General features: G+C 57.3%; 1 pseudogene across 1 annotated transcript; it reads left to right on the plus strand.

The window, feature by feature from the left end:
• The first annotated feature begins 28 nt into the window (after positions 1-28).
• Positions 29-27,705, plus strand: LOC308640345 (signal peptide, CUB and EGF-like domain-containing protein 1; annotated as a pseudogene). Its single transcript has 12 exons — positions 29-112; positions 509-563; positions 6,688-6,804; positions 12,460-12,582; positions 14,781-14,897; positions 16,178-16,300; positions 20,760-20,879; positions 21,205-21,309; positions 22,248-22,364; positions 23,042-23,179; positions 24,497-24,700; positions 27,544-27,705. The product of its transcript is annotated as a signal peptide, CUB and EGF-like domain-containing protein 1 (transcript).

The following is a 27,705-nucleotide window of genomic DNA, read 5'->3' on the forward strand; positions in this document are numbered from 1 at the left end:
TCCAGAAGCCAGCCAGGTGTCAGTAATCATGACCTTCCAGGAGGCCCCCAACACCATGGGGCCATGGGGTAGAGGCTATGCTGCTGCTGAAGGCCCACCTGGCAGTACAGAGGTTTGTGTTTAGCACCTCCCTCTGCCCAGGAGTCATTTAATCTGTCCTCAGCCAAATCCCCAGGGCAGCCATTAGAAACCAGGGCCAAGCTTCACCGTCTACTGAGCAGCTTCTGGGCTAATGCTAGCTGCACAGTCCACACCACGCCCCTCTGGGGCAGCTAGGTGTGGCCCTGTCTCCCTGCAGGTTGCACAGGGTCTGGCGCAGGCGTGCTCATTGAGCATTCACTGCTGTGATGGGGAACTCTAGACAGAGGGGTCTGACGACCCCAGAACTCCCAGGTAGCGCATGGCAGGAAGGGTAGCCCAGTATGATGTGCAGCTGGGCCTCTCCCCAGCTCTTCCTCTGAGCCTTCTGTGGAATAGGCACAGTGATCCCATCTGCCTGTCTCCTAAGGGCCAACTCAAGGGAGAGGCTGCTCTTGAGCCTGTGTCTGCCCTTCAGAGTGCAGGTAGGACGCAGAGTGCAGGAAGAGGCCTGCTGCCAGTGGCTACTCCTGCCTGTGCTGTTGTCCTTCAGTGGACAGGGCATTTGAGAGCCCTAAAACCAAATGAGGACACCTGTCCTGAGGTCTGCCTGCCTGGCTCCTGGGTGAGTCACTACTCCTGGCACTTCCCACACTCGGGCCTCCTCCACCTCTTGGCAGGTCCAGGTGGTTTCTGCTTTCTGAGCACTGGCATTGAGGGGATGGCTTTCTGCACTCACAGCATGTCCCTGAAGTCCCTAGGGGACAGTTCCACTGACAGAAATATACCTCACGGAGAACTCCCCTGAGCAGGTGGCGCTTGGGGAGGTAGCACTTTCCATTCATGCAACAGTTTCCTTGACTGTATGCTCTCCAGGCAGGGTGACCCTTGTGCCCAATGTCCTAGGCACAAGCATTTTCTTCAATGACAGTATTAATGAGCAGGAACACTGGAAGCCCCATGAGGATTGACAGAAGACAGGGGGACTTGATGCCTGCCCTGTGTCAGGCTTGGCAGGAGCTAGGGAAGGTGGTACCAGAGAGTGGGACTCCCCTGCTGAGAGGAGGCAGTGCTGCAGGCAGCCCCACCTGGGCCAGGACAGAGGGCTAGGATGCCTGAATTGAGAACCAGCATGGACCCGTTGGCCAGCACGCCAAGGCATGCTGTAGCTTTCTGGAGCACTTGGTTGAGGGACTTGATGGGGGCCTCATGGTCCTCTCTCTAGGCCTTGGGTTTTCTAAGACTTGTCAATAGTGCAGAGCCTGCCCCTCCCTCAGAGGCTCTGATCTGGTGTGACACACATGGGCCCAGTGCTCTACATCTGCCCTGTTCCTTGAAAGCCTGACCCTCATAGGGGAGTGGCCCATGCTAGGACCAGCTAAAGCAGCTGCAAGGCATTAGCCATTGGCTTTCGTGGCTTTCTGACCTCTGACCCTCTCCCTTCAGCTGGTTGCTGGCCCTTCCTTGGCTCCTGCCACTTTGGGATAAAAGGCACTATGGCCCTTACCCAGGGGCCCTAGTCTCCTCTTGCCTGTCACCTCATGGCTCTCTGAACTCCAACCTGTCATTAGTATCGTGTGACCATCTGTTCTGGGCACAATGAGCAAGGTCTCATGCCACCTCCTGTTGCTCAGCAGGGACTGGATGACATGGGGTGGCTTGCTCATCTCCTGAGCACTAGCACCCTGGCCTAACCACATGGCACAAACTACCCACCCCAGCCTCTCCCTGCTGCCTGGAGTGCCCTTCTCTGCCTCCAGCCTGCGAGATCTACTCCTGAGCGCCATCTGCTGAGGTGGGGACTGGGTAAGCCCACCTGGGACTGTTCAGGCCTCGACGTGGAACCAGGCTGGCGACAGTGAGTGCGTGGAGACAGTGAGGGGAAAGGCCCAGTGCAGCTGAGGCAGGAGGCTGCTGCCCTGATGAGGTGGGGTCCCTGTAGGGGAGGGGAAGAGGCGACCTTGGAAGGCTCCGTCCAGATCCAGCATCAGCTGTGCTCAGGACAGAGGTCAGCAATCCCTCTGCCCACGATGCTCAAGGGGCATCCTGAACCTCGGAGGCAGCCTGAGGTGTGTCCTTAACTCTGCCTTGGAGCACAGAGGGGGACACTGAGGCCTTTTCTGGGTTGACAGTGCCACCCCAGGCATCAGAGGCCCAGGATGGGACTCCGGAGAGCATGGGTAAGCTAAAGTCCATCCCTCAGTGCTTACAAAACACTGATGCAGACTATTGTTTCTGGGCCTTGCAAGAACTACATAGTAAATATTGTCATCTCCACCCACACATGGGGACCTATACCTTATCAGGGCTGCAGTCCTGGCCTCAGCAGCCTCCCTGTCTCAGCTGCCCTGGTCCCTTCTTAACCCTGCGCTCTCACACACACTCTTTCCATCCCCATCAGGAAACAGATTCCCAAAGCAATGAGACTTGGCCTTGTTCACACAGCCAGATATTTGTTCAGCTCATATTTGTTCCACTCCACTGTGATTAAGACTGTCTTTCAAGGACTCGCTAGAGACTGTCCTTCAAAGACTCGCTGAACCTGGGCCGGTGAGGTGCCATCAGGCAGTGTGAATTCCAAGGGCTGCTCCCAGGCAGCCTTCTGTCCTCTACTCCTACGTCCTGTCCCTCTGGTAGAGCCCTGGCCTGCTGCAGGCAGGGATCCAGTGTTGCAAAGCCAGCCCAGCATAGGGCTTCCCTGAGGAAGGTCCAAAGACTGGGGCTTTCGATTCTTCTGCTCTGCTGCCTCACTGGGAGCGGCCCTGGTCTTCTCTGCCAAACCCCAGCTCTCTGGCCTGCTCCAGCTCGCTCATCAGCCTGGAGTCCCACAACCCCAGGGCGCATGCTGGATCCTCCCCTGCTCAACCTGAGCAGTCACCAGGGGTCCTTCCCTGGGATGGTCCCCAACTAGCTGAATGCCCTACTGACTCTGTCTTGAAGTTCTAAACAATCGTGGAAAAAGGGGGCCTTCATTGATATTTTGCATTGGGTCCCCCAAATCAGGTAACTGGTCTTGCCTGGACAAGTTACTTCTCTGAGCCTCAGGTCCCCACCTGCAAAAGTGCCCCATGGGTGAGGCCTGCAGAGGTGAGTGGCTGACAAGTGCTTTGTCAGGTGCTCAGGGGTGGGCAGGGCAAGGTTTGCTGTCATCATTGCTACAGGAGGAGCAGGAAGATCTTTAAGGGGAGCCCTGGCAGCTCTCATCTAAAGTCGGGGTATAGGAGAGATGGGGCTCACAGAGTCTGAAAGGAAATCCTTCCTTCAGATCCTGGGAGAACTCTCTGAGGCTTAGCTTTGCCCTCTTCTCCTTTGCCCCACTTGCCCGCAGTTCTGGTGACTGGAGGCAAACCTGCAGTGGGGTGTGGCCTCATGAGGCCGTCCTGCAGAACCTCTTTTACCCTCTGGCCCAAGCTCACTCTTAGCCTCTGGGAGGGACAGGAGCTGTGATGCGACCCTGAGAAGGCCCTGAGAAGGAGGTGGAAGGTCCAGAGACCCAGAGAGATGTCCTGCTGCCATCTCCAGCTCACATTTGGGTAGCCTGCAGTTAGATGCCCACTGTAGGAAGGACAGAGCTGTTTTCTGAAGCTCTTAGAGACAGTGGTGATCCAGCACCGGGTTTTGGCAGCCTGTGGTCTTGGGGGACAGAGAGGTAAGGCAGCTTTCCAAAGCCCTCAGAAATGGAAGCTGGGCAGTACCCCAGACTAATGGCCACTGAAGGCAAGGGATCCCCTCAGCAGCACCCAGGAGCCTCTAAGGGAAACCTCCAAGGACAAGATGCTTGGCACCTCCCAGACCAACCTTCCCTAACTGCAGATTTCAGTCCCCCACAAAGGACGTGGGCGGGCTTCAGTATTGCTCTTTATACATATTGCCTTTGGTAGCAGAACCTCCGTCACCTCAGAACAGCACTGCTAAGGTAGGCGAGGCAGGAACTGCCCCACGCCACCATGTTGTAGCAGAGGCACTAGAGGCCCCAGCACAGGACAACCTGCTCATGGTCCTAGGAAGGCAGAGTGGAGGACAGGCCAGCTGCCAGACTGCTCCCTGCACTCACCTCCCCGCCCAGCACAGGTCTGGTTCAGAAAAGCCCTGGGGAGCATTGGAAATGAGGCCATGAGCTAGGGGAAGAGCCTGGGAAGCTGTGGAATCTCAGAGGACTGTGGTGGCCTGGTCCCAAATGGCAGCAGCAAGAGCAGGGGCTGGATTCCAGAGATGTTAAGGAAGCAGCAAGAGTGGGCCCAGGGGTGCCAGCAAGTGAGGGAGTGTTCTGAACGGGGTGGAGCAGGGGCTGCAGGAGGAAGGGGGAGTTGAATGCAGTGGGCAGCAGGTCTAGGCACAGCTGCCTGGGTCCCTGGAGCTGAGGGTGGCTGGAGACAGATTGAAGGCCTGCTGGTGGGTCACTGCCCTCCTGGCACTTAGAGTGGGACCAAGCTGATACCTCCAGTGCTGTCGCTCACTCTGCACAACCTTGGCCCCACTCCTGGTGGGGGAAGCATTGGGCCCAGGAGCTCTGAAGGCCAGGACAGGAGACAAGAGGCAGAGTAGGGCCTGGCATGCAGTGACCACCATGATGGGGCACTGGCAGCAAGAGGGATCTGCATCCAAGAATGGCCCACCAGCCCCCAGATGCTGGGGTACTCAGAGGCTCTCACTCAAAGCCTAAAATTTATGCACCAGCCCCTGGCTGGGGCTACTCAGAGAAACTGAAATCACCCAGTGGGGGGGAGAGCCCTGCAATGGGGTCCAGAGAAGTGGTGGACATCCATGCTGGCCCAGCCCCCTCCCAGCCTCAGACTGCCCAGTGGGCAGGTCCCCAAGACCCTCTTGGGTCTGAAGGGTCGAGTTACAAGTGCCACCAAGGGGAAGAACATACCAGCTGTCAGGTATGTTCATTTCTCAAGAACATAATCACCAGGGCCCCACCCACTTCCACCAGCACAGAGACCAGGCCTGGCCCAGCCCTCAGTGCCTGCTGCTGACGCCTAATGCCCCCTACCTCAGAGCCTTAACTACCTACACCTGCAAAACGGGCAGGTTCTCAGCCCCCCCTCCATCAAGGGGCCATCACACTTGGAAGGCTGAAAGGGCTCTTCGGGGACACTGGCTCTGCTGTGGGCTGGGAGGCAGGATTTCCTGGTCTGGCTTTAAGCCCAGGAGAAGAAACGCATAATGAGCAGCCACTGCCTGGTGCCTTCAAGACTTGATCTTCACCTCAGCCCTGGGAAGGAGGCTTCCCCAGGTGTGGGCCAGCTGTGGCCCCAAGGGAGTCTCCCCATAGATGGTCCCGTGAGAAGACGAGAGGGCCAGAGCAGGCCTGGTGCCAGGCAGAACTGGCCGTTTGGACCCAGGCCCCGGGCTGCCCCAGGGCAAGGAAGAGCTGCAGCCTTCTCTCTGTGGCTCTGCAGAGGTGCTCCTGGCCGAGGTGCCCTGGGAGCTGGACCTGAAGGCTGAGCAGGGAGGAGGTGTGCAGCCAGGGCCAACGCACGGCAAAGACCCCGGGGGGGGGGTTGTTCACAGAAGCTGCCAGGGCCACCAGGGCACTGAGACAGACCAGAAAGAGCTCAGGGCCAAGGAGACACCTTTCAGCAAACTACAGCCAGCCCCGTGATGGCGGTGGGAAGTCACTAACCCCAAGGCAGGCAGGCGGCTCTCATGCAGGTAGCCCCGGCAGCAGGACGCCCACCCTGGAGGCCCTGCAGAATCACATGCTCACCCTCAAGGTGAAGGTCAAAGGACGGGCACCACGAATCTAATTAGCAGCAGGGACTGCTGGCAACCGTACATTCATTCTCAAACTTCTCCCAGAGGAACACACAGCCTCTTGCAGAACCAAGGAAGGCAGGCCCCCAGGTGAAGCAAGCTGAGGCAGGCCCCCAGGTGAAGCAAGCTCAGGCTGTGCCCTCCAGGCCCTGTACCACAAGATATGAAACCAGGTGGCAAGGACTGAGGTCTGGGAGAACAGCCCCCTGTGGGTGCACTATGGCCTTTCTACAGCCAGTGAGGACCACTCACTGCAAGCTCTGGTATCCCCATTGTACCTCAGCCACTCCAGACTCTGAACTTTTCAGACGTGAAAAAAAGCACTAGACAGACTTCAAGTGGAAAAAATCCAGACACATTTGGTGCACTCTGATGAGAACAGTGGTGGGCCAAGCCTCACTAGGCCCGGGCCCCACAGCCAGGGCTGCAGCCATTCCCCACTGGGGTGAATTTGGCTGCCTCCAGCCACCACCTGCTGGACTTGGAGTCTAAGAGCAGGTGGGACAAAGGTTCAGGAACCTGGCCGTGGGCAGTTAAGTACCAGCCAGGCCAATCTCAACCCCAGATCGTGGTCTTCAGCTGTCAGCAGTAACCTCTACCCAGTACTGCTCTCTGTCAGGTTTGACGAGCCTCACAGCGACCCCATGGGAATGGATCCCATTCTCCCATTTTATAGATGGGGAGCCTGAGGCTCAGAGAGGCAGCACAGGTTCCTTAAAGTCCCTTAGCAGGAGTATCAGCCAGAACTTGAACCCAGCTCTCCTATCTCACAGGAGATCTCCCCATGGCTGGGGAAAACTGGTAGCTTTTGCCCAAGGAGACTGAGCATCTGTGTCTTTCCCTCCCCAGAGACATGTGCAGTCAATAACGGAGGCTGTGATCGGACGTGCAAGGACACAGCCATTGGCGTGCGGTGCAGCTGCCCGGTTGGATTCACACTGCAGCCAGACGGGAAGACATGCAAAGGTCAGCACAGGGAGTATGCTGGTTTCCCCACCTGGCTTCTGAGCCCCATGTGGCCACAGAATAGGGGCACTCGGCAGTCACTCACCTTGCTGTTTGGGAAGGTCAGGAGAAGGGAGGGTCCCAGCAGGGGCCAGAGGACACAGGTGTATGGCACTTCCATAGATTCCTGGATCAAAAGTGCCTTTACTCTGGAACTCCCTGGGGGCAGAGGTGCTGGCCCAGATGCTGACCTGTAGTGGGGGTGGTTCTCAGAACAGATGGGGACAGCCCAGCTCTGGGCTGTTTGGGAAGTGTGTATGTCATTATGTGTCACTGTAGGAAATTTGTAAGGGGATTTGTGTGAGTTCTGTGCTTCACTGAAGGAAGAAGGATGCAGAGGAACTTTGTCATAGAAAAGGAACAGGTAGCTGAAGATGGAGGAAAGGGCCGGGGGGCGCAGTAAGGGAAGGGGAGATGCGGATTCCACGGAGAGAGGCTGGGCTCCAGGACCAGCCTGTGTGGGGACCAGACTCCCACAACAGGGCCAGGCCAGGCAAAGGCCAGGGGGGCCATTACAAAAGCCCAGGCCTGACTGGCAAAGCCGCACACAGAAGGGGGCAGCAGCCGGGCCGCCCTCAGGCACCTACCCCAGCCCTGACCAAGGAGGGCCTCGAAGGGAGCAGGATCTGGAGAGTGTGGCCAGCGAATGTTTAAGACAATTTAAAACTGACTGAGGTGGGCTATTTTTAAGTCTGACAAAGTAGCTTCTTCCTTCCATGCCCCCTTGCTACGAAGAGCTGCTAATTATGACAGCAGAGGCAGATCTGCCAGCTGTTGATGTGAAGTGAAGCCCTCTGTAGCCGCCGCTTGGCCTGTCAGTAGCCCTGATGTGTTCCTGGCAGGGTTGTGGGCAGACAGGTGACATCTGAGTCCTCGCCATGTGGACTCAATGCCAGGAGTGAGTGGCAAGGGAGCCAGAGGTCCGCGCAGATCTGGGCGTCCTCAAGGCCCAGTAATGTCACCTGTCCAGAGATCCAGGGCCTGGAGAGGAAGAACCAGTCGTCACTGCCTCGCCGGGAGGTGGAGGCTGAACTGGGAAAGGGGGCCTGCAGGGCTGAAGTCCTGAGAGCAAGGCTGCTGGAAGGAGAGCTGGAGCCAGCTCACCACTGGGGACCAGAAAGGGCCTGGGAGTCCTGTGGCCCCAGAGGGAGCAGCCGGGAGAAGGACTCCTGCTGCTGCTCCCCACCCCTCTCTGGGGTAGCCCAAGGGGGCTGGTGACATTTCCAGCTGTGAGTCCTGGGCAGACCCCAGTCAGTACTGGGTGGGTTTTTATTTTGAAATGGTCCCTGCCACCACCTGGCCAGCAATCTCTGGGCAGCATCTGGAAAAGCAGGGAGGAAACTGCTGCCATCCCCTGGCTCAGGACAACATTTTTGCTTGGGCCGGATGGTGGCAGAGATGGGAAACTGGGTTGAGACTTCCCCACTGATACTAGGAATGGAGGGGCACGGGCTGGCACAGACCTGTAGAGCGAGAACAGAGAACAGCTCAACTCAAGGAGGGAAGCCTGAGAAACCAGATGCCCCCTCCAGACCCCAGGGTTGGTGACCTTGGGTTCTCAGGCTCTTGCTGGAGAGATGCAGGCAGGGCTGGGGACTTGGCTGGGGCAAGCCCAGCAGGGGATTCCCAGTGAACCCAAGACCTTGGCCTCTGGGGTTTTGAGTTTCACTCCTCAATTCAGGGTGCACACCCTGATCTTGGCTCAGGTCCAGGGAAGAATATCAAAGGAGTGATTTCAAAGTTTCAGTGTTTTCTGGAAGCAAAAAAGTCATTGTCAAGCAAGATAGATCACTGGAGGGGAGATAACAGAGGGCGCGGAAAATCCAGAGCTGAGAGCCCAGGCAGGTGGGGTTCACCAGGGCTGGTGGGGATCCCCAGGGTAGGCGGCAGGGGTGGGAAAGTGGGATGCAGGTTTTAGAGGATCAAGAGGACTTGCCCCCAAGCCCAGGCTTTATTTCAAGGGGGTGGCCTGGGCTGGGTTCAGTCTCAGTTTGGAGCTGGGTCCCCCTGTGCTGTTGGGGGGGCCACCTCCTGATGCTGGACTCTCCCCAGAGGGTAGAGTTCTGAGCTGCAGCCGCTTTCCCTCAGGGAGAACCCTCCTCCACACACCTTCAAGAAAAATCTAGGAGAATCCCCACCCACTGCTGCTTCCCTGTGCCCTGGGCCAGACAGGCCACCTGCTGGGACTTTTATCTGTGTGGGAGCAGAGGTGCCCTCACCTGCCCTCCACCTGGCCAGCCCACATCCTAACTCTCCCTCTGCCCCTCCCAAAAGCCCTTGTTCATGGGCCCCACAGTGTGCCAGGATGGCAGAAGGGAACAGAAATAGCCATCCTGTGCATTCCGGTGGCACAGTCCTCACCTGGCAGGCACCCCCATACCCACACACCTGTGCTCCACTGTTGGGTGGTACAGTCAAGTGGCTACTTGATGGGCCAAGGTCCCACCCTTCCCGGACCCTCAGGCCCTTTTCTGTTTCTAGATCACCCTGTCTCACCTCCTGGCTCATCTGTTCATTCAGTCGCTCACTCTGGGCCCGGGGTGCCAGACAGGAATAGGTACCCACCTCTGTGGTCTAGTCCCAAGGCTGTCTCCTGCCCCCGGGCAAGCCCTGTGACTAGGGAGAGATGGACTCTGGAGGGAAGGACAGGAAGGCTGGCCAGAGGAAGGTGGAGAGGCCCTGCAGAGGGCCAGCAGGTGAGAGCCAGCTGCAGTGGTGCAGCGGGTGGCCGGAGCCTGGGCTGCGCAGCAGAGGCCAAGCCTGCCCAAGAGAGAAGCTGCAGCGGGCAGGCCTGGCTGCAGAACGAAGGCTGTGACCACCGCCAAGGGCTGGCCTTTACCCAGGAGACCCAGAGGCCCCCACAGACTTGTCAGCAGGTAGGGGCATGGCCAGATTTGCTGTGGAAGGTGGAGGGTGTGTGGACACAGTGGAGGATGGGAAGGGGACAGAGGACCTGAAGTGCCTCCCCAGTGTTGGTTCATCAGAGGTCAAGGGACCTGGGAGCCCAGCACCCCCTTACTAGATCCTGGTAGAGAGGAGGGGCACCCCCACATCCCTCCAGGCAGCCAGCTACTCCAGCCTGGGCCCAAGCACACATGCCTCCCTCTGCCTGGCTGGTGGCTGTGACACACCCTGGCTGGACAGATTTGGATGAGGAAGCGGAAGGGGTCAGAAGTCTCAGGAGGCCTGAGGCGTTCTTGAGGAGGCAGGGGTCCTGATAATGATCACAGGACAGCCCCTGTCTACTTAGCGAAGTTGGCTTACTTAATTCCACTAATGGCGCTAGGGGAGGTGCTGGTGGACATCTTAGTCTGTAGATGGGGAACCTGAGGCTCAGAGAGGTGTCTTTCCCTGCCCAAGGTCACACAGCTGGCAAGGCAAAGACAGGCCTCTGCTTTCCTGCCTGAGGCTTTATGCTAGAAACTCCCAATTTTCCTGGAACCTGGGGTGGAGACACCTCAGCTCAGGCCACAGCTCATTTCATGTCTCTCTGGTGGCCACAGGGCCGGCATGGTGTGCTGGAGAAAGCCATCCTTGAGACAGACGGTGCTGGTGGAGGTCAGCTCTCACCTGTAGCCCTGTGACCACATTCTATGAAAACAGGGCTCTGCTCCTCCCACTTGTCGTGGGGCTGGAGGGAGATGCCGCAGGAAGAGCTTGGTTCAGGCACCTCCCCAGGCTCCCAGGGTGACCCCAGGGAGGGCTAAAGAGGGCTGTCCTCTGATATGCAGGAGCCATGTCCAGAGCTGCTGGGACCACTCCATGGGAATGATGCCTGGGGACGTGGGCAGGTGCCCGTCGCCTGTCTGGTTGAAGGAAGAAGCAGGAAGGTGGTTGCTGAGGCTCGGCTCGGGTGGGAGCTGCTTTGGGAGGAGCGAGGCTCCTGTCCCCCATCTATCAAAGGAGGCAGGCTCACCCTGTCACTGGGTGCCCAGTACACAGGACAGGGCATCCGGCACCAGCCCAGCACCCACGCTCAGGGTGGGCTCCACAGGTGCTGGGCCCCTGCCTGGCAGTTGTGCCAGGGCGTGTCTGACGACCATAGGGGAGGTCATCCATTTCCTGGCTGGGAGGTCTCGGTGCTTCCATTTTACTCCTCCACACCAGGAGGGAGTGGGACACCTGGACAGGGAGGTCGGCATGGGGGCTGGAGACCATGGGGGCCCTGGAGGAACTTTGAAGTAGCCAGAACATAGCTCCTGGAGAAAAGGACCCTCAGGGACAGGGACAGGGGCCTCTGATTGGCATAGAATGCCAGGCTGAGCTGGAGCCGAGATGAGCAGCTTGAGGGGTGGGGACAAGGGGCTCAAAGGAGTCAGACTGTCTTGGAGTGGGAGGGACAGGCATCCCTGAGGTGTCAGCAGCAGCCCACACTGTGAGAGAGAACTCTGTCATTGAGGTGCATGAACTGAGGCCACCTACTTAGCAGTGTTGGCTGCCACTCATTAACTGTTGACAGAGAAACAAGCAGGCGGGGAGTGGGGGTCCGTCAGGCGCAGCTCACACCCTGCCCCCCCTTTACCAAAAGGCTCTCGCACCAATACTTGACCCTCTGAGCCTCAGCCTCCTTACTCAAACAGGCCATAAAACCTACTTTTTAAAGTGTCCTCACAGCTGACTGGGCTCCAGCACTTGGAAGCAGGACTCCAGGTCCCCCTCACTACATCTTGCCGGGTTTCTGTTCTCGCGACTAAAAGGCTCAGGGGTCACTCTAGTTAAACTGGGCTAACTGGGCTGCACGGAATAACCACACAAGAGACACAAACACCTTTTTCTTTGGGGTTGCTGTGACGGCTCCTCTGACCTTAAGGGTCTGCAGAAAGAGAGAGAGCGAGAGCACGCGCTGACCCCTTTTATTGAGGAGAAGCTATTCAAATGAGGCCAGGGGTCAGGTTTCAGGGGGCTGAGTCTGTCTTCATGATGTCCACTGTCAGCAGGTTGACTGACACCTGGGTAGGCCACACCCCAGGGCACAGTAAGAAGAGGGGACACACACAAGGCACTTCCATGGAAGATTCTATCCTAAACAGGGCAAGGGGTTAGATTACAAAGGAACAGGTGAGCATAGCTTCACCCATGGGGCTGTAGCAAGACACACCCATTTCTGTGACTGAGCACCTCGGCACTCAGTCACAGAAGTGTAACTCAGTCACCCGTAAGGTTGGCCTCCCACAACATCTTGCACGAGGGCAGGTGTCGGGGCACTTCTTACCTGTCTCCCACCAGGAATCCAGGAGCCTGCTCTGGTCACCTGAGGTAGCCCCTGTTCCAGCCTCACTGCCCTCCAGCCACCTCCCTGGAATTGTGGGTTGAAGGACAAGTGGACATGGCCGCCCTGTCTCACCTGGCACAGCAGATATCAGCTCCTCTGCACAGGGCATGATGCCAGGCTCACCAGGTCGTAAGGGGTGAAGCCTCAAAGGCTGGGCCCTCACAGTGTACTCCACGCCCTGTCCCACACTTGTGGGCCAGGCCCCATCCTGTGGTCAGCTGGAATGCAAGCCCTCTGGGCAGGGGCCTCAGGCCAGCCAGGCAGCTAGGGAAGGAGGGTGCTGCCCCTCCCTTAAGAGCAAGGGCCCATTCCCCTCGCCTTGTTCCTCCCCCTCATCCCTGCAGATATCAATGAGTGCCTGGTCAACCATGGAGGCTGTGACCACTTTTGCCGTGACACTGTGGGCAGCTTTGAGTGTGGCTGCCGCAAGGGCTACAAGCTGCTGACGGACGAGCGGACATGCCAAGGTGAGCCCATGCCAAGCCTGGGCAACCCCTCCCCATCGGGTCCCAGCAGATCAATGTCCCTTCCCTCCTGGGCTCATGCAGGCTCCTAGGCAAGAAGGTGAGGGCGTGGATGTCCACTCTGCCAGCTGGACCTGAGAGAATGGGCGTAGGTCTCCAGCCCTTGGCATGTGCTTCTGTCCACCCTGACTTCCTGTTCTTTGTTTCTTGGGGCATCCAGACCAACCAGTCCCCTTTGTAGATGAGAAACTGAGGGCTGGGGAAAGATCCAGCAGCCCTCCCCTGCCCTCCCTTAGTATGGGGACGGCTTTGACTTTAGAGGTGGGTGCTGCCACCTGCTGGAAAGCATTGCACAGGCACTCTCCCACAGTCACCTGCTAGGGAGAATGATGGACGGCAGGAGAGGGCTGGGCAGAAGCCCAGGACCCCAGTTTATGACAAGTCCAGCCGCCGTCCAGGATGAAGTGGGAGCCCAGAGGGTGGGCAGTGGACAGGGGAGGTTCAGGGAAGGCTTCCTGGGGAGGGGCCTTTGGTAAAGTGCTAGGAGGAGTGGCATTATCACCTACCCAGGAGATGGCACTGTTGGACCACAGGAGCTTGGTGGGGTGTCCTGTGGGACCAGCTTTGGGAGAAAGCGCAGAGGGAGGCTTGCTCTTGGGTTGTGCACTGGTTGTTTTGGCCTTGTAGTGCACGTGAGGACTCTGTCGCCAGGTTTGGTTTTGGGGTCTGCAGCTTCTGCCTTATGGGTGCAGCTTGAGGGCCAGCCTGACCTCAAGCTCCCCATGTGGCCGGTGCAGTCACTTCTTCTCCTAGGCTCTGCCTCACTGTCCCTGAATGGGCACCAGGGGCACATCTTCCTCTCAGGGCATGAGGGCCAGTCAGGAGCATGGCTTTCATCCAGGCCCCATTGGTCCTCCTCTGTGCTTTCTTTGTTTCTGGGTCAGCTTTGCCAAGTTCAGTAGAGGGCTGGGGTCCCTTGACCTTGCATGCCCAGCTGCCCCTGAGAGAGGAGGGGAGATGGCACATCTTCTGGGCTCTGGGCTAAGTTCCTGTGCTCACTTGCTCCCCACTCTGCCTGTGTCTCCACCCTCTTCCAGGTCACCTGAGGTCTGGGGCCCTGGACCCCCCAGTTACAGCAGAGAGGGGTCCAGTCCCCTGTGGTGCTCAGGGCTCTCAGGACAGGAACCCCGGGCATCTCCCCAGTCCTCCCTTGACCTTACACAACCAGCAGGCACCCTGTACTGCCACCTCAGCCTCTGCCTGGAGCACCCTTCCTCCATTCCAAGTTGGCCCCATCCTTCAAGGTCAGGGGCCACAAATACCAGGAGCTCTTCCCAGATTCCCTGGGAGGGATCGCATTCCCCTTTGAGGGTCCACAGCTCAGTTCCTCCTTGTGTTAGTGCTCTCATGAATGTGCACACATCATGAATATGATGTGCATACATCACGTGAGCAGAGGGACTCAGAGAACAAACTCAATCACTGCGCTCCCAGAGGCTCAGGCTGATATTGCTGTGCCCGCCAAGGCCCATCAGCTGCCCCATAGGAGCCATTTTCCTCAGAATTTATGTCTAGGGTAGACTCACCTCCTGGGAGCATCTGGCTCATTTCATCCCTTCCAGTAGCAAGCCGTTGGTGATGCTCCCTTTTCCTTAGCCACCAGGAAGCTCATGATCAAATGTTACATATGATCAGAGTCTTTTTTTTAGTCTTGTGGGTAGCGCATTCCCCTACTTATTTGTGCTATTTTCCTTATTTTCTCAAGAAACTTCTTGGGTCACTTTGGTCAGCAACCAAGAGGCCTGGGTTCATGTCCCATTCAGCTTCTTCCTTGGGGATCTTAGGCAAGGCCCAATCATTTTCCTTCCTGCAGGTGAGATTAAACACTTCTCCTAATCACAGTTGAAACTGAGATGTTAAAATGGCAGAGTCAGAATCTCTTCTATTCAAATAGCCCTGCTGCTCATCTCTGGGAAAGACGCAAGATGGCTTCTAACCCATAAGCAGGGTTAATGGCGGCTCAGTGGAACGTCAAGCAGCAATGAGAGTCTGGTATTTGCTGAGGGCTGGCTCTGCACTGAGCCTCAGCACCCAGGGACTGTCCTCGCACAGATGCGTGTCATGTGGCTATTTGTGACGGGCCATGCCCACCCACCATGTGCTGAAACACTCTCCCATATTGTCTCCTTGTGGCCACACAGACATCGACGAGTGCTCCTTCGAGCGGACCTGCGACCACATCTGCATCAACTCCCCGGGCAGCTTCCAGTGCCTGTGCCACCACGGCTACACACTCTATGGGACGACCCACTGTGGAGGTCTGCAGCCCACCTGCCAGGGCCACCTGCCCTTTGAGGCATGCACCTGACTGCACAGCTACCTGCACTGTACCCCACACCATGACCTTGACACTGCTGGGAAAGGGCTTAACCACGGGCAGATCAGGGGAAGCCAGAGGAACAGAGAGGCAGGAAGGCCAGTGGGTACCTGCTGGGTGCCACACTGGTGCCAGCTTAAAGGCAAAAGCCTAGAAACTGCACCTACTGGAGAACCCCAGTCCAGCAGGGGGTGGACCACACAGAAACTCCCACAGTGTGTTCTAGAGGGAGAGAGGCAATGACAGAGAAGAGCAGTGTCAAGACCATGGGGACCCCAAAGGAGAAATGTGTGGGCTGAGAAGAGGTGTCACTGATCCCCAGAGGGATCAGTGTTTTCTGAAGTCCCAAGGCTGAGGGGCAGAGGCAGCAATGCGGCTGGAGCCCTGGGGCTGAGGGTGCAAGGTGGGGAGCAGGCAGGGAGGTGCTGGCCTGGACAGCATAGGGCTCTGTGAGCCCAGAGGGGACTTGAGGTCGTGTTCCCCCTGTGATGAGACACCTTCAGAGGGCTTATGCAGGGCAATAACAGGACCAGGTTACGTAACCAGACGCTCTGGCTACCATGTGGAAAGGAGCGTGGACTCCAGAGTGCCTTGGGGAGAGGCCCCAGGCTGGGAGCTTGAGGAGTAAGGCAGGGCACAGGGCTGCAGAGAAGGTTCTAGATATATTTAGGGGCCAGAGGTGAACCGAGGGCTTCCTGGGGCTTCCGCTCGCTGGTGTGCAGCGAGTGTAACAGAGCAGGTCTACCCCTGCTGCCCAGCACCAGTGGGAGATTTGGTCAGAGGAGGAAGGGCCTTGGCAGTGCTACTTTTGCCCAGGTGCCTACTGTGCAAGTGGGAAACTGAGGCCGGGAAGGGGCTTGTACAGTCCCCTGGTGGGATCAGGCCTCATGATCACTGGGCCAGTGCTGGCTCCCGGCCCCACCAGGCTGGATTGAACCTTTAATTGTGTGCCACCTCCTCAGCCAGGTCCCTGGAGAAGGGGTGCATTTGGATGTCCAGGAGGGATCCATATGTGTGTGTATGTGTGTGTGTGTGTGTGTGAGTGTGATGTTCAGCTACGTGTCTGCGTCAAAAGATGGTGTCAGGCAGGGGTGTGGTCAGTAGCTTCTCAGCCCTCTTGCCCTGACTCCTTGACCCACTTGACCCCCCAGCCCCAAGGATGTGGCCTGAGCTGGCTGATCCAGGCTCCCCTCCTGCCCTTACTCCCATCTGTTCTTCCAGATGTGGACGAGTGCAGCATGAACAACGGCAGCTGTGACCAGGGCTGTGTCAACACCAAGGGCAGCTATGAGTGTGTCTGCCCCCCTGGGAGTCGGCTCCACTGGAACAGGAAGGACTGTGTGGGTGAGTGGTGGCAGGGCTGGGGGAGGGTGGGGAGGGGTCGGGAGGAAGGGAGAGGGCTCTTCCTTTGGGCCCTGGGCTCGGCAGTGGTCCTGTGCCAGGTCAGCGTGGCTGATGGGAGTGAGGCTTACGAAGAGGTGAGAGCCAGGTACAGGGGAAGGGCCAAGCAAGAGATCAGCGACAGCCAGGGGCCGGGGGGTGCCTAGGTGCTGGAAACTTGGGCAGAGGGAGTGTTGGCCTACCATCCTGCTGGGAAGCTGAGGGCGCAGGCATGGGTCACACAAGTGCGGCAGCATTGGAGCCTGGACCAGGGAGAGGGCGCCTGCCTGTTTGCCAGCCTCCTCCTGCCCCGCTCCCAGCTCCACTGCAGCTCCTGTGTTCCGCATGGCTGCCCCGGCGCCAGGGTGCCTCCAGGCTGAGCTCTAGATGACCCCAACTAATTTGTTCCACAAATACCTTCTCACTGCCTGCCAGCCAGGGCCTGTATGCACTGTGGCCTGCCCCCCTGGGCTTTGCTCTCTGCCCCTCTGCCCCGCCACACTCTGATGTCCCCAGACAGAGCAAGCCTCATGACTCCAAAGCAGGAGGTCCCTCTATGTTCAGATGCCTCCAGCAACCCCTTCTTCCCTTCACTCAAAACCACAGTTTGTCAAGTCACCTCCCGCTCATTTGCTCCATGCCAGCCTCACCCAGTGGCAGCCAACCCCCATGCTGCTCTCACCCCACCTTGGAAGGAAACCTGTGCTGGTCTCCTGTTGGCCTGGAGGGCTCCCCCAGCCCCTCACTGGCCATTGCTGTGGTGTCTGCTCAGCAGGGCAACCTAACCACCCTCCACAGCAAACAGCCCAGCCGCCTCTGACCCACTCTGGTCCCCTGGCCTTCTGCTCTCCTGTTGTCCCATTACTCTTGGAACCACCAGCCAATGATTATATTGTATAGGCTAGTGTGGGCTTGTGTCCGCCTGTCTGTCCTCACTAGAGCAGAAGTTCTGCACAGTTGAATGTGTTTTTTTCTCTTGTGCTAGTCACTGCTGTATCCCAGGAGCTGGAACAGAGCCTGGCATCCTCAGACACCAAGCAAACATTTGTTGAATGAGTGAATGAGCAAATTAAAGACTAGAGACCATCACTAGATATCAGAAATCAAAAGGCTGGATTTATCACTTACCCTGTTCAGACAGTGTCTCACTGAGTTGAGCAAACTGCTGGTTTTGTGTAGAGTTTGGAGAAAGAACTGTTTGGTGGGGGCAGGGAACATTGGCTGCAGGGCAGGGAGACTATGACAAATATTATTAACAGGCTTATGGAACATACTTTATATCAGTTTTCAAATTGGCTACACTACAATAGCTTGGGAAGGCTGATTGACAGGATGAGTAGTGATCCCAGTAAAGGCTAGATCTAGGTAGGCTGTTGTCTGTAAGGCCAACAGGCCTTCTTACTCTGAGGTTGAAGCACTTTTCACTTCCCTCTTGCTTTTCAGCCAACTCCAAACCGTCCTGGAGGGGCTCAGTGCTCTGCAGCACTGCCAAGCATGGTTGTGGGCGGTGGACTCAGGCCTGGGACCTTGCTGGGTCAGCAGGCTGGCTTCTGTTTCGTGGGTGCCGGCACAGGTCACAGCCTTCTGGGGAAGGCACAAGGACCTCACTACCCACACACAGGAGTGGTGCTCGTTTGCTCCCCTGCCCCGAGTCCTGCAGGAACGACTGGGAGGGGTCCAGGAAAGTGGTGCCACGCGGGGATTGGCATCCCACGGGGGCCTATGGTACCTCATTCTTCAAAGGCTGCAAACACCAGGCTAAGAAATGGCCCAGGGAAAGGGCATGGAATTTGCAGCCATTGTAAGCCCATCAGAGCATGCAGGATACTTGGGCAGCTTTGTGTGTGGACTGTGCAGCCTGACAGTGCCCACAAGCCAAGATTCCAGGACCCCGTGCTCACATCAGCCACAGGTGCTCTTATCCCCAGGCTCTGGATTCTTTAGGAACAGAGCATTTTGGAAACCAGATGTTTTCATTTGGAGGAACATGAGAGGTTTTGTTTGTTTGTTTCATTATTTACTTTCTCAGACTCCTTGAAAATATTCAGCCATGCCAGGCACAGTGGTGCATGCCTGTAATCACAGCGACTCAGGAGCCTAAGGCAGGAGGCTCAAAGTTCAAGGCCAGCCTCCGAAAGTTAGTGAGGCCCTTTGCAACTTAGCAAGACCCTGTCTGAAAAATTTAAAAATGACTGGAGGTGTGCCTCAGTGGTTAAGCACCTCTGGGTTCAATCCCTGGTACCCAAAAAAACAAAGCAAACAAACATAAAATGTTCAGTCACATGTTGGGGATTATTTAAATTGGCAATTTCCCATTCCAACTTATTTTCCAACTCACCCCCTTATCTCAGGCACACCCATCTGCAAAAGAAAGGACAAAACTCCCTTTATTTTGCTTTTGAGTCTGCATTGGCAAGTGTAAAGTCTGCATTTCAAGTCACCAGTTGAGTCATATTTACTTTGTTTATAATTTTTTTCTTTATTCAACTTTTTCTTAAGGGAAAGCCTTCCAAAGCAGCCTTGTGTTCAGTAGTCCCTATTTTTCTGCTTCTCTTAAGGCTGTTTTTCTGATTATGCTCACCTAGTCTAGGTGTTTAAATCTTCCCCTTGTCTTTATTGTTTGCTGCTTTTCATCTTTTTTTCCAATCCAAGATACTAATAATTAAATGAATTATTAGTGTCATGGGCACAGATCTGATTACTTAGGCCAATAATTATCAAAAAAAAAAAAATCCTGCATTCTGAAGCAAACGCTTGCCCATCTCCTGCGGTTCAGAATTTAATTGACCCTTGTAGCACTCGGCTCATGGCCACGCTTGAACTTCAACATGGTAACTCTGGTTTATGGGTAAACTGTTCTAGTGGAATTCTGTACAGTGTCGTTCTTCCTTTCCTGAGCTAAACCTTAGGAAAGAAGGGCTTGTTGAGAAAAGGTCAGGGTCCGGAGCAGAGGGAGGGAGGGAGGGTTAGCAGAAGTGGAGCTGGAAGAAGGGGGATTCAGAAAATGGGGAGGAAGCTGGGGCCGAGCTGACTATGGAAAGAGGGTGTTGCCTCCTGCCTTTCTGGAGCTTCTGCTACGCACATCAGCTTATCATTCTGAGGTGGCAGGAGCCGCCATCATGACCCGCGTTGCTCCCAGGTGGTGTGGAGGTAGTGCCTGGGTTTTGTGGCAGCCAGCAGAGGGCAGTTTTCCATTTACTGACCAAGCAGAGTTGGGGTTACAGTCTAAATTTGTAAGGATGCTGCTCTTATCAGGAAGGCCCACCTTGTCGACTTTGGTGAATATGCCTCTGACCGTTGGCCTTGGGGGCCACCTTGCACTGGGGTGGAAGAGAGCAGGGCCACGTCTCTGTCTCCTCCCCCAGGAGCACAGGACAGGTGGAATAAAGCAGGGGAACATGGGGCAGCCATGCACTCCAAACCAAAGAGATCTCTTTGAGGGCTGGGGCTGTAGCTCAGTGGGTATCCCCAGCAGTGCAAAAATAAATAAATAAATAAAAACTCAGAGCTCTATGTGACAACATCAACAAGTGTGAGCACTTAAGGCACAGCAGGCCATCCCTGGTTGAGCTGCACTCCCCCAGAAGCCTCTCTGAAGGGTGGCATCTGCAGGCCCAAGGCTCCACAGGACCCCAGGGGACATCTGGGAGGATCCTCCATAATTGCCAAAGCAGGAGATCACCATTGGTACCTTAAACAGGCAGACAGAATTGGCTGCTTAAGAAAGCCAGGGCTGCATTTCCAGCAAGATGCTGAGTGTCCCGAGGGGAAAGCCAGATTTGGCAGTATCAGGATCAGGTCGGTGAGTCTTATGAGTATGGCCTGTGCCAGCTGCAGAGAGCATGTGGCTCCATCTGGTGACTGACTCACTGTGGGACGCTCTTATGATCTGGCTTTCAGGGCCACTTGTCACTCACCATGAGATGTCTGCCAGATCAGTTCTGATGTTGAGGGTGGCTTGGAACTACCAGTCTTTTCCTAGGAATCTGGGGACTTTTTCAAACAAACCCTCAGGAAGTTGTGAAGAGCTGCTGTGGACATCTTTAGACACCCCAGGGGTGTGTTGGGCTGCCCCATCCTGTGCCTTCAGGCCAGGAAGCCCATGTTCATTTGCAGCTGCCCCTCTCCCCAGACAGGCGCTGTCCTGAGAGCCCATCGCTGTCCCCGGAAACCTCCTCTGGGAATGGGTGTGAGCCACCTCACAGACAGCTGGGACCAGTGTCTGATGCACTAGGTCAGCTCTCTGGGGCTAGCGTCCAACCTGGCCAAATGGAACTGGACACTGCCACCTCTGAGCTCCTTCCCACCAAGACAGTCTGGCCCTGTGAGGAAGGGATTTGGGAGACCCCTGCTCGGGGCCCTGTCAGCCTTAGGAAGCCTCCACCCTGGCCTCTCAGGCCCTCTCTGTCTTCCTTCTCCTCAGAGACGGGCAGGTGCCTTTCCCAAGCCCAGGCCTCTGCCCAGGCCCATCTGTCCTGCAGCAAGGTGGGCAGTGTGGAGAGCTGCCTTCTTTCCTGCCCAGCCCACACCCTCTTCGTGCCAGGTAACCCAGGTGGTCCCAGGGAAGGGATGTACTGGTGGGGGGCTTCTTCCTTGGGTCAAGGTCCTGATCTCTGCAACTCTCTGGGAAAGATCCCCACCAGGGATGAGGGGGCCCTGGTCGCAGTGCCCCTGGGCAACTGTTTGGGCCTCCCTAGGTCTAGGCTTCTTCCTGCCTGGCCACTTACCTGTGTGCATGTGGCAGAAATAGACTGACTTAGCGGTCAGTCCTGACCTTCTTGTTCAGCAACCTCTTGGAGGCCTCGAGAATCTGAGGCCCTGGAAGGGAGGTGCAGCCAGGCCCACCTCACCCACTGGCCTCTCCAAAGACTCAGAAAACAGCTATGTCCTGAGCTGTGGTGTTCCGGGTCTCCAGGACAGGACACTACCCAAACACAATGGCACCAGCTCTGGCACTGGACCTGGCTGCTCAGGTAGCCCCTGACTGTCCACACTTTGCACACCTAGGTGGCCCCTTGACTCTCTGGTATGTGGAGAGGGACATGGGGAGGGAGGGACACAGCCCCAGGGGAGAGTGTCCCAGTCTGGGTCCTTCCAGGCCTGGCTCAGGGTACTGGAGACAAGGCAGGCCTGGACCTAGATGCCAGCAGCCTGAAGGTCGAGTTCCAGCCCAGGGGCACTGGCTTTTTGGATCTGAGGTCGTAGTAGCAGTAGCTGAGTGACTTCAAAGTGCTTCTGTGTGTACAGATCTCAGGCTCTGATTTCGGGGAGTGTGTGGCCTCTCCTGAATGACTCGGTGGGCAGCCCTGCCTCAAACACTGCCTGAGGGGTGCCAGGCACAGCGTGCTCCCTCCCTTGGGACCAGCCCTGCCCAGCAGCCTCTGTTCAGCATGGGAGAGGGTCTCCCCAGCGCTTTTTTGATCCCTGCTGTCAGAGTGGCAGGGGCGTACTCAGGTGCACAGAGGGTGTAAAAGGCGTGATTTGGAGCCTGTTGGAGCGCAGGACTGGAGTCCAGAGAGCTGGGATCTGCTCTCTGAAGGACTCTGCAGTTCTGGCCTCCATGGTATTTCCTTTTCTTGCTCCCCTCTTCCCTTCTGCCTGCTTTCTAAAATCTCCAGCCACAACTCGGGCCTTGGCCATGAGACAGGTGGAGGCTGGGACTCCTTCCCCTCTACAGAAGACTCTGGCCAGATGCCCCTGGGCTTGAGCTCGACCCACTGTCCCTGAGTTCACCTTTCGGGCCTTGCAGGGAGAGGAGGGAGTGGGGCAGGGGAAGTTCCCCTGCCCTGGGAGGGCCATGGGACAGAGTTGCCCACACCCAGCCCCATCCCAACCCCAGGTAGACTCATTCTGTGGCAGTCCCCGTCCCCACCACTTCCTTGCCATAGGAGAGGATCTTGGCTTTTTCCAGATGCCCCCAGTGCCCCCATCAAGCAGAAGGCCCGCTTCAAGATCAGAGATGCCAAATGCCACCTCCGGCCCCGTAGCCGGGATCGAGCAAAGGAGACCCCACGGCAACCACTACTGGGTGAGTAGGTGACCCAGGGGTGGTGGAGGAACCCCCAAGCCTGGGACTGGGGCCCAGAGTCCAGCAGGCTAGATTTCTAAGCATCCCATCTGTGCCCTTCCACCTTGCCGCCCCCACCCCTGACCCCTTACATTGAGTGGGAAATGGGTGTCCAGCATCCTGGGGGCCACTGTCTCTGCCACACCAGGGTTAAGTGACACATGCACCCAGCAAGGCCTTTCTACATAGCCTGGTTGTTCCTAATTGAAGGAGCTGCAGTTTTACTCAGCAGTTCTTTCTCGAGAGAGTGTGACCAAGAAGGACTTCCAGGTTGAGGGCTAGCAGAGAACAAGCTTTCCAAGAAGGGTCCAGCCGGGAGCTTCCAGCTCTGGTCCCACGAGACTCCTTCTGAAACTGGTCTAAATGCTCTGCATTGACAGGCCTGACTGGGGGCACTGGCCAAACCCTCAGCGGCCTGATCAGGTGCAGCAGCTTGGCCAGTGCAGGAAGGGCGCCTCCTCTGGTGGCGGTGTGGTGGCTCGGAGGGCTGGTTCCTGCATGAGGCCCCGGCAGCCTGGCCTGCTGCAGCTCCGCTCCCCGTCTGTCCCTGCTATTGGGCATGGAGGTCCCTGCAAGGGGCAATCCAGTGCAGTCTGTGCACAGGGCTGGGATTGCCATAGTGTTCCCATCCTTGTCAGAAAACTGCCACGTGACGTTCCTGACCCTCAAGTGCGACTCCTCCAAGAAGAGACGCCGCGGCCGCAAGTCCCCATCCAAGGAGGTGTCCCATGTCACTGCAGAGTTTGAGGTGGAGATAAAGATGGAAGAGGCCTCAGGTGGGTGAAGAGTTCTCTGATGGCTGCAAGGACCTGAGGAGCAGCTGCAGGGCAGGATGGGGGTTCTCCACCCCCAAGCCAGGACCACAGGTGGTAGAGGCTGGTGAGAGGCTGGCAGGGGGAAGGCCCTGTCCAGCATGGAAGAGGAGGCTCAGAGAGCCCCGGAGACAGACGGCCACACTCCCACCCTCCCGCCCTGGCTGGGGCTGGAAGGGGAAATGTGTGCAGCCCCCAGAATGGTCATGCCACGGACTGACTCCCAGCTTCCTGAGAGGCTGGTGGTGCTGGCTGCTTCACACCAGCATGTTCCTCTTGGTGTTGGTTGGACTGAGACCAAGGAGGTGAGAGTGGTCAGCAAATGTATTCAGTGTATGCCTGACCTGGGCGTAGACACCATGGAAAAAGAGACCAGCCATGGCCCCTGCCCTGGCAGTGCTCCCAGCTGCAGGGAGGCAGACAGGCCTATTAGCTGCCCAGAGCCAGGTGACACCCTGAGTAGTGGGGGTATGGGAACAAGCAGGGTGTGGAGCTAAGGTGACTCCCAAGTGCAGGGCTCAGGAAGGCTTTCAGGAAAGGTGACATTTAAATTTGAATCAGTTTGAAATCAAAGTTTACATGCATACTTGTAATCCCAGTGACTCAGGAGGCTGAGGTAGGAGGATTACAAGTTTGAGGCCAGCCTCAGCAACTTAGCAAGACCCTTAGCAACTTAATGAGACTGTGTCTCAAAATCCAAAATAAAAAGGACTGGGATGTGGCTCAATAGTAAAGCACCGCTGGGTTCAATCCCCAGTACCAAAAAAAAAAAAAAAAAAGTTAATGGGGTAGAAGAGGTGACAAGGAAAGGCATTCAGGCAGAGGGAATAGAATGGACAAAGGCAGAGAGGTCGGAGGGTAGGGTGTGAGAGGAAGGCAGGGCAGCTGGAGGCGGCACTCACAGAGTTGGGCGTTGGGGCTGAGGCTGGCAAGGTGGGCGGAACCAGACCTCGGGGCATCCTGGATTCAAGACAGAGAGTTGGACACTGCTCTGGGCTCAGTCACAGTCCTCAAGAGTGTCTGAGCTCCCACCCAGTGAGTGGTGCCCTGGATGACATGTGGCAGCAGACACAGGCCTGGTCTGTACTCATATCTGCGTCATGGCCTTGGGCAGATCCTCAGTCTCCCCATCTGCCTGTGGGGACTCGCCCCAGGGCTGCTGTGCAGATGGCTGAGGGGTCCGACAGGCCCACCCGGGGCAGGGCCTGGTACAGGGGGCCTTCTGAAGAAGGTGGAGGCTCACCTGGCCACGTTACTCTCTCACGCGGTCTCTCCCACCAGATACCTGCGAAGCCGATTGCGTGCGGAAGTGAGCCGAGCAAAGCCTGCAGGCCGCCATCAAAACCCTGCGCAAGTCCATCAACCAACAGCAGTTCTACGTGCAGATCTCAGGCACTGAGTATGAGGTGGCTCAGCGCTCAGCCAAGGCCCTGGAGGGGCTAGGGATGTGTGGCACTGGCCAGGTGCTCCAGGACGGCAAATGTGGTGAGTCCCTGCCCGTGGCCACTCAGCCACCAACTTCCTTGTATGTGCAGCCCAAGCGAACCCCAGTGAGCACACAAGAGACAGACTCGTGGGGGGACAGGATGCAGAGGCCTGCCCTGGAGAGCCGTGGCCCTCGAATCATCTCTGTCATTTAAAGTGCACTCCCTGGTGCCTGCCATCCTCACCACAGTCCTGAGGGACAGGGCACGGACGGGGACAGAACATGACGAAATGCCATGCTGCAGTGACCAGAAAGGCCCCTCCTGTCTGGTCGTCTTAAAGGCTTCCCAGAGAAGGGTGAACTGAGGCCCCGGGATTGACAAGAAGCCAGGAAGCTGAGTCAGGGTCAGGGAGGGTGGAGTGTGATGGCTACAGTGCCCAGCACCACTAAGGGGTGGTCTGCAGGGAATGGGGAGGCCAGCCCCTAGCCCCCGTGGGCTTTGTCGGGGAGCCTGGAGGCCAGCCAGCCAGGGCAGGTGACCACACCTTGGGGATGGCTTGTGACGAGGGGTGAAGTCAGAGACGGCACTGGGGACCAAGCCGTGGCAAGCAGGAGTGGTCCTGTTCTTGTGGGGAAGTAGGCTGTGAGCAAATCAGCCCACCCACAGGCACATGAGGCAGCCATAGACACAGTTCTGGGTTCTGCTGGGATGCCCTAGGGAGGGACATCCGGGTCCACTCTCTGTGACAGGAAGGCTGATTGGAAGGAGGGTGGATGGGGGGAGGAGGGGTGGGGGTCCTGGAACCAGGGCGGGGCAAATGAAGAGTCAGACAATTCCAGGAGTGCTCTGGCGAGTGGGGTTGGGCAGAGAGACTTCCGGGGTGACTCCAGGGCACAGCCACACAGGTACTCACTGTAGATTTGGGATACTTACAGAGGGCGGTTGGAGAGGTAGAGAGTTCCCGCTACAGGGTGCCCTTGAGCCTTCCAGAGGCCTGGCCTGTACTCATATCTGCTTCATGGCCTTGGGCAGATCAGGCCTCTCAGATCCTCAGTCTCCCCATCTGCAGGTGGGTACTTGCCCCAGGGTTGAGGGGTCCGATAGGCCCACCTGGGGCAGGGTGAGTAGACAATCGGACCACAGATCCGAAGCCCAGAGAACAGGCTGGGCCAGGGTGCAGCTGTCGCAGGGACTTTGACCCAGACTGCAGTGGGCAGAACTGCTGTGACATGGGACACAGACCAGGGGCTCGGTGACATCACTCTCTTATTTGGAACAACTTACTTGGAAATCATTGCCAGCTTTCAGAAAGCACAACAGAAACTTCCATTTTCCCTCACCCAAGTCCCCAACTGGGAACATTTTTCAGCATTTGCAGAAGGGTGGGGTGTAGGGTTCCCCATCCAGCTCATGCACCCCATGGCAACTCCGCCATCCTTCCAACAGCGTCCCTCTTCTCTCTCTGGTCCTAGCTCCTACCAGGAATGAGTGTCACTCTCCTGTTGCGCTTCTTCAGGCCCCTGAGGTCTGGGGCAGCCCCCTGCTGGCCTCTCTGGGCCCAGGCACACCCTTGCTCAGTAGGCCCACCGGCTGTTCCTCACCAGCTGGAGGCCTGTGTCTGCAGGACAACCACAGCCCCGAGGCCAGCTGTCCTGCCTCTCAGCAGGTACAGAGAGGCCTCAGCTCCTCTCTGGTGGCTGAGGAGTGTTTTCTGAGGACAGATGCTGAGTTGATTCCTGATCCTCCTTTGACTCCACCATCCCCAGCTTCCTATGACTGCCAGCAAATCTCCCACCTGGTGGTGGCTGCCGCTGGGCTGTCCTGTCTGCATTTCAGAGTTAGAGTCTCCTGGAAGGAAGAGCTCTGCCCTGCCCTGTCTGTGTGTCTGTCAGAAGGGGCCCAGAGAGTCCCCTAGTCCACACTGAGTTGTGATTCCTTCCAGCACCACTTAGGTCAGTGCTAATGCTCAGACTGTAACCATTATGCACTGAGCACCCCTAAACTGGCCCCCGTGTCCTTCTGACTGGCCCCCGTCACTCTGGGAGGCCTCCCGTCCTTTTAATCGTGTCACAAGATGTGTGGGACTTCATTTGTACCTCCCTGCCTGAGCCTGGAACCAGCCAAATCCCCTGCTCCTGTGAGAGGAGAGGGACATGCAGAGACCAGCCCCTAGAGCGCTCATTGCTGAGGGAGCAGCAAGGCCACAGGCCCTCCCATAAGGGCACTGGAAAGTGTAAGCATGTCGCACCAGCACCTCCACAGGTGTGTGTCTGAGAGAACACCTCACGTTGTGCAGTCCGCCCGTTGAAGCCCCGGGCTCTCTCCGCCCCTCACAGCCTGTGTGGGACATGGCTTCCTTTCCCCTTAACTGACCCGCCTCAGTTTCCTTATTTCCTCACACTTTCCTGCTGGCCCAACACCGCCCATCACGTAGACTGTCCTTCTCTCTGTGCTCTCCACATTGTCCCTTCAGCCTCTGCCCAGGCCCCTGGCCCATGCCCGTGTGCAGTTTTCAAGGCTCCACACTGCCCATCCTTAGGGCCAGATCCTCCTGCAGCAGGAAAAGGAGAGACCGGGAGCTTGGTTTGGGGTGAAGTGGCTTGGGGTGTCCAGCTGAAGAGCCCCAGGAGGCAGCTGGTGACAGGTTAAGTGGGTGGAGGACAGGACGTGGAGGGGAGAAAGAGCAGGGCTGCAGGGGTCTGTGGAGCACTGTGGAGGGGCCACCTCGGGGAGAGGAGACCAGGGCTTCAAGGGTCCTCGTAGATGGCTGCCCCCCAGATCCTGTCCCCAGCTCCTCTGGGATGAGGCTGGGCCCCACTGGGCCATGCCAGTCTGCTAGGGGAGGGCGGCCCCAGCCCTCTGCCGCTGTCCCCCAGCAGCCTCTCCACTCTGCCTCTGCAGTGACCTGTGGGCCTGGCACCTACTTCAGCGGCGAGCAGGGCTAGTGTGTGCTGTGTGTGTCGGGGACCTACCAGGACATGGAAGGCCAGCTCAGCTGCACGCCATGTCCCAGCAGTGACGGGCTCGGTCTGGCTGGTGCCCACAACGTATCTGAATGTGGAG

The sequence above is a fragment of the Spermophilus citellus genome, assembly GCF_964194105.1.
Source record: "Spermophilus citellus genome assembly, contig: SCAFFOLD_304, whole genome shotgun sequence".
Classification (NCBI taxonomy): Eukaryota; Metazoa; Chordata; class Mammalia; order Rodentia; family Sciuridae; genus Spermophilus; species Spermophilus citellus.